Raw genomic sequence first — 6,877 nt, forward strand, 5'->3', positions numbered from 1 at the left:
AGGAGGGACATCCTTTTTCCATCATAAGTATTTACATTTTGTCTTAAAGAAAGAGTGATATGAATATGGGCACAGTTAACATTTTCATGACTGCACAAAAAAGGTAGGGCCTATAAAAATTAAGTCTTTATATGCATTAGAAAAAAGTAAAATTGCAATTTTAATAAAAAACATATTGTAGATACAGGTTTTTAAGTCCGTGGCGCTTAAACCAAAAATCTCCCTAAACATAAATACTATTTACAGACTAAATCTATATTCAAAGACAACCCGTGAAGGACCTAGACCAGCCGGCTGCTGGCCTCACGCCCACATGCCGAAGCAGAGGTGGACGATCATCCAACCAGAATGGAAGTAGCGTGTAGTTAGCACGGTGATCCCCCAGCCGTTATAGCTGGCTTTCGCAACCGGAATTCGCTACCTATCGCAGCTCCCCAAGTGCATCACGATGCTGGGTGGGCACCGGTCCCATACACTGGCCGAAATTTCATGACTGTAGGCTATATTAAAACACCCAAGTTGAAGTAAAGAAAAATGTCGAAACTACATAGTGATGGGCGAGGCGGTACGCAAGCTTTTAAAAATGGCGACATAAACATATTCTAGTGCCCGTAGGAGCACCAAAATTCGCAAATATGCTATTTAAACAGCAGAGAATTTTTAACATAAAGATTAAAAAATGTTATTTTTGACCTCAAAACAACTTTTGCCAGTGGTCCATCGACAAGATTGATATTATGGTACAGCAGTGTTACGAATACAAACGTAATAATAGGTACGGCAATTTTATTGCACTCATGCCATAAAATGTCATTTTACGAACAATTTTGAGCAACAACAAAGATTGTTTATAATCATTGAGTGCAAGAAATAAAATATATTTCAGTGTTAAAGTATTAAGTACATTATTATTTTATTACTTTTTTTTTTTTCTCTTGTATGGAGGAGGAACCCGAAGGCTTTCACTGCAGTCTAAGGCTTATTGTGCTTAGGCCTACCACTCCTATTCTGTGAATGATTGGGTAGCCGAGTGGTCGCGCTCTTGTACATCATTTTATTTTTACTAACATTTTTAATATTAACTTGCCTATACCTCTGGATCAACGCCGTTTGCTACTCCTTCCACGACTGGAGTTCGATGATACTGACGTAATATACAAACAAATCGCTTTACTAGGTATAGGAGGGAAGAAAAGTAGTTCATCCATTTACGTAAACTAGGAAATTCGCGATTTTGAGTTTGATCATTTTCATTAGGTTTTTGTTTAATCAAAATACAATACAGTATTAACAATGAGTGTTTTTACTCACGAACTGAGCTGTCCATGTGGACGTATTCATTATGCAGTGTATATTATACTGTCTACTGCACATTAGCGTACAATATAGAGAATGAAGTTAAATTGAAAAATAATCATAATGTAGATATTTAAACACATTTTTTAAAATGGTGGCCGTTTATTTCGATACAGGCTTCAGTTCTAATGTGCATATTATCGCACTATAGACTATTGCACCTAATCCCAATTACCAGTTTCGTCCTTCGTACTAGTAACTTATGTTGAAATAATTCTGTACCTACTCTATAAGAGAGTACCTTACGTTCTGTAAATTCAATCTTCACTTCTGCCCGATCAGAAAAGATAAAAATTACTGAGATATACTATCTACTGTCCGTCCAAGTGGTTATGTCGTAGGATCGTAGAAAGGGGGGAAATCACGTGACAGTTAATTACTTAACGAGGCCCTTTTATGTAAGTTATTTTAAGCAGTTGTATAATAGTATTACGTAGACGTCCAATTCCTAACAGAAAGTAATGTTCTCAGAAAAGAGCTAAGACAGCCCAGCCACTAGCTGGCGAATAAAATCTGGTGGGGGAAACCGGGACACGATGTAGGCAAATGGACGACAGTACCTGTGCGAAAATGATTCAATATTGAAAGCTCTTTCGTCACTGGAAAACGTGAACATATTTTTGGAACGTACTGTTTACTATGACCGTAAGGCTACTATAACTGTATATGCGGTCTTGGATCGGGGTGGAGGACGGTTGAACTTCATTAGTAGAAAAGGGTGGGAGTGAAGTACATTCAAAAACTCAGGTACAATAAAAATTGAAATAAAAATAAAATGATGTCCCTGTACAAATACAGTACGGTGCACCAGGAACTTAACCCGGGCTATGGTATGGATGAAGATGATATGTGAATTAATGATGGTGAAATGAGTCCGAGGTCCAACGCCGAAATTTATACACCAATTCTGCTGCAATTGGTTAAGGGAAAACTAAGGGAAAAACCCCCAACCAGGATTCGAACCTGGGCCCGCTCGTTTCACGGTCAGACGCGCTGACCGTTACTCCACAGTGGTAAAAATGTTATTATCTTAATTCACGCAAACGTTGGGAATTCCTTAAATTCCCTGTCACTTTTTATTTTCTGCATTTAGAAAACTCTGTGCGTAAACATTCGTATGGTAAGAACCGTCTTCAGATAATATCAGTTCAGTCATAAATCATCCGCTCTTGCCTTCTCACTGATCACAATTTACAGGATCATAAATTATATCTCTACAAATGATGCAAACCTTGCGATATTTTCGGACAACGTATTTCGACAGATCTGACGGCGGGCATACGTCATCCACTGATAACGAACTGTCATGCAGAATGGAATTACTGGCCGCGCAGACAAAAAAGGACGGCCGGTCGCGCATGAAATACTAAAAACACACGTCACACAACGTTTGTACGCGGCAGAAATAGATTTAGCAAGAATTCTCGTGCCTGTACCAAGTTAGGGCTGTCAGTCTTCATTTACAACGGAGGAAGAGTAAAAACGTTACACGCTACCAAAACCACGCCCACACCATCTGCTTTTTTCCCTTCTCATTAGAGATAGAATTGTAATGCCACAAAACATAGATTTAGAGGTTTTAGCAGAAGTAGACCAAAACGTTTGCATCTTCTTCACACCACAAGAGTGACTTTGGGTATATCGTTTGTGTGTATCGAAATAATTCTACTCAAATATAATTTAATAATCTTTAACACATCTTTATTTCAAATAACAATTTACATTGGAACCTTGGTTCCAAAGGATTTGACGTAAATGATCTATTAAAAATACTTTTTAGGCAATGATATTAATATATAGAGACTTCCCAGTGTAAATAACTAATTATTTAAATTGAATTCAATTTGAACAAAAAACACGTAAATTTAATATGAGGGGAAAGTCTGAAACCAGGCTTAATTGCATTTTAGATTTCACCCCCCAAACTCCAGCCACTCCCTTTAGAAATTTCAAATGACACCCCTTTATTTTTATACTTAAATATAAAAGAGCATTCAATTGTTTATACACCTCGGAGTTCTTTACCAAAATTTACATATAATTTTTTACAACAATTATGAATATCATATTTTGAAATTCAAAAAATCATCTCGCAAATTCTTAAAGTTTCCCTGCAGATTGTACAATTTCATTTATACCACTCAGAGGGCCTTAACTAGGGATATGTTAATTTTAAATAAAATCTTTTATTTATAAATATAATTTTGAAGTCATCTTCTAAGATTTTATTTTATAATTGATAATCAGTGGTGCTTAATTATTACATTTTATTTTTATAACAATACTCATATTTAATGAATTACATTTTTATTTGCTATTAATTTTCGGATCCTCGTGGTCATATTTAATTGAGGCCAGACGATTTATTTCTCTTTCTCTTCACATCTTTTGTTTTATATCGTTCCCTGGCAACCTGGATTGTTGCTACTGTTGATTAGAGATGAAGCTGCAAATACCATTGAAAATTTCTTGTAATAGTGTATTAAATTACTGTAAAATGGTTTTCTTCAATGTAAATCGGTCCAACACTATCATCCCAAATAATTCCATCCCACACATTGATCTTCTGAGGAAACTGGGTATTATCTTCTCGAAACACATGAGGATTTTCAATGTCCCAGTACCTACAATTATGTTTATTAACAAACCTATTTAAGATAAAAGCCACTTCATTACTGAAACAAATATTTTTTTGTGCGAGATCGTGCGTATTTGCTTGTATTCCGCACAGAACCAATACGCGGTAAGTGTCAAATACCACATTCAGTATTCCCAACGTAACACACATAACAATTTCCCTCTTCTTACCGCTTAAGAGCGACAATCCATTTTACTGCTTTAGACTTTTAACATATTATTTTTAGAGACGTTTAACATAGTATATATAATTTATTTCAAGAAATAGTCTGCCCAGGCATCCTGGGTTGCCAAAACACAGAATAACACACATATAAGAATAGTAATGATTACAGTAAGATAGATGAGCCAAATTTAAATGTGAACTAGGAGCTTAAGTTTAAGAAATAATAAATTTGTACATATATTTGTAACAATCACACACTAACGAATAGAAAAGGAGGGGGTATTATGATATTCCGTATAAATGATTTTTCAGAATTGCCACAGACTCTTTAATGGTTGAAGTAATTATTTTTGGAATGATGTCATGGATTCCAAATGTTTTGATAGTGTTTACAGTTGATCGTGGGATGGTGCCCCTCGCTCCGATCATTAAACCATGTACTTCCCAGGTGCCTTCCATCTGATATTTTTCTCGAAAATACGGAATAGTAGGCTCATAAATTTGTTGTTTTTCTTTGTTGACCTCGGATGGTTGGGTCTGGCTCATCTCAAATCTAACAGTTGGGTCCAGTATAAAGCCTTTACTATTAGTCTTGTCTAGAGCCACGATGTCCGCTCTTCTAATTCCGCCGCCTTCAGACGCAACGCAGTGCACCTCTTCATGGACCTCGAAGGATTTGTTTCTAAGGGCTTGTGCTATTAGTTTTCGGATGTTATGATGGCGTGAATTTCTCAGGAGTTCTCCATGCTGACAGGATCCTAGGACGTGTGCTAAGGTTTCAATCTCGTTGCAGTATCTGCAACGGAAACCGTCCAAGGATCTCCCATGAAGACTTCTCACTGGTGCTACGTTAGCATTCATCTTAATTGCGTCCCGCCATTCAGAGGAAGATAGACCCTCCTTAGAAAAAATCCATTTATTTCCGGGAGTATATTCTTGAAATAAAATAACACCTTTTCCTTTATGTGGAAGCGCACACCATTTGTCGTACTCTTGTTTCCTAAGATTTTGTCGTAGTTTATGGACATTGATGTTGCTTATATCCAGATCTTCAGGTGGAATTTTTAACTTCCTGGAACATACTTTCTTTTCTGCTGCTATGTTCCTTGTAGAAACGACAAGAGGATTCGAGGTTATCAATAATGTGTTGCAAATATTGAGATGCTGTAAATATGCTTCCCATTGAGCTTTGAAAAGGCTGAGACCCTTATATTTACGTTCGGTGTACAACATCGCGTCGGGCGTGTCTCCTGGCAAACATAAAATTTCCTTCACCGAACTTTTAATTAACTTATCCACATCTTCGATAAATTATAAATTGGAAACTTACCACTGCAATTTCACCTAAATTGCAATGTTAATTATTGTTTTTAAATATTTGCAAAAATTAAGTAAAGTCTACTACTCCACGAAACTTATTGCATTCCTGATACAAGTAACATTAAGGAAGCCGTGAAGAAATCAACAAGATTCCAGATGCCGATGTTATTACTGCAATATGTTATATAAAAAAATTTTGTTAAAATATTAAAATGAAAAATAAATCATTACATAACCTTACCGTTTGTTTGAAGTTCGCATTTATAGACTGGGGGAAAAAGACAGACGTATATCACGGCCTGTTGGAGTATAGTAAACACAGAAAACATTTTATAGCAACAATGTTGAAGAAAGATATTTTGGCTTTCCGAAGTTGCCGTCATTAAACAGAAACCAACATGGAGATTTCATTGCAACTAATTAGAAATTCGTCTTTCAGGTATGTAATAAACGATCTTCGCACAAAATAATGTACGATACACGAGCGGTATGTTTGTTTTCATGTTCTCGGAAATTAAAAAAGCTCAACTACGTTTCGCTTTTTCAATCTTTTCCTCGAACATGAAAACGTCAACATACCGCTCTTGTAACGTATATTACTATTGTAAAATTTGGATCATCTTAATTCATAATATATTTATTCGCACGTTCGTCATTTATGATGTATGCCTGCTATTTTATAAATAATAAGTAAACAAATAAACGAAAAAAATATATATACAGGGTGAGTCGTAATTGTGTACTATAAAGTAGTGCAGAGTAATCTACATATTCTAGAACTGAAACATATTTTTCCATATAAACTTATGGTTGTGCCCGCTTCTTAATGAAGATGATAATGATTGGAACAGTTACAGAAGGACAACAGCTATTTTTCTGAAAGTGTTGTTTAATGACGTGGTTATTTACATTGCAAGTTCACAGAACTTGCTTGAAATGTCCACGATTCACTTCATAACAGAATTTCCGCCCTCCTCCGCTATGAATGTCTTGCTCTTTGAAGAATGTCCCGAACTGTATTTCCTTGCAGCCACAATTATATTCAACAGCTGTTCTCTCGCGGCGTGTCATTGAGAGTAAACTAAACGGCATTTCTTGCAAGTTGTGAGGGCGCGAAGACATTCTTTTCCCCCTCCCTATTCTCCAGATACCGTTAGCGACCGAGCAATAGCTGTTACTTCTTATACCTGCACCCCCTACGCTGTACACAGAACAAAATTAAATATTTAATAAAGTACACCAGGGGATATAAAATGCAGCCATACAGATGTTTGACAATGACTTGTTTCAGTATATTTTAGTGTCATTGTTATAATATTTTCAACTGGCTACTAATAAAATTAACGAATGTTGGTTTGAATGTTGGGGAGCGACACAGTGCAGATTGTCCCATTGTGT

This window comes from Periplaneta americana, chromosome 15 (genome assembly GCF_040183065.1).
Source record: "Periplaneta americana isolate PAMFEO1 chromosome 15, P.americana_PAMFEO1_priV1, whole genome shotgun sequence".
Classification (NCBI taxonomy): domain Eukaryota; kingdom Metazoa; phylum Arthropoda; class Insecta; order Blattodea; family Blattidae; genus Periplaneta; species Periplaneta americana.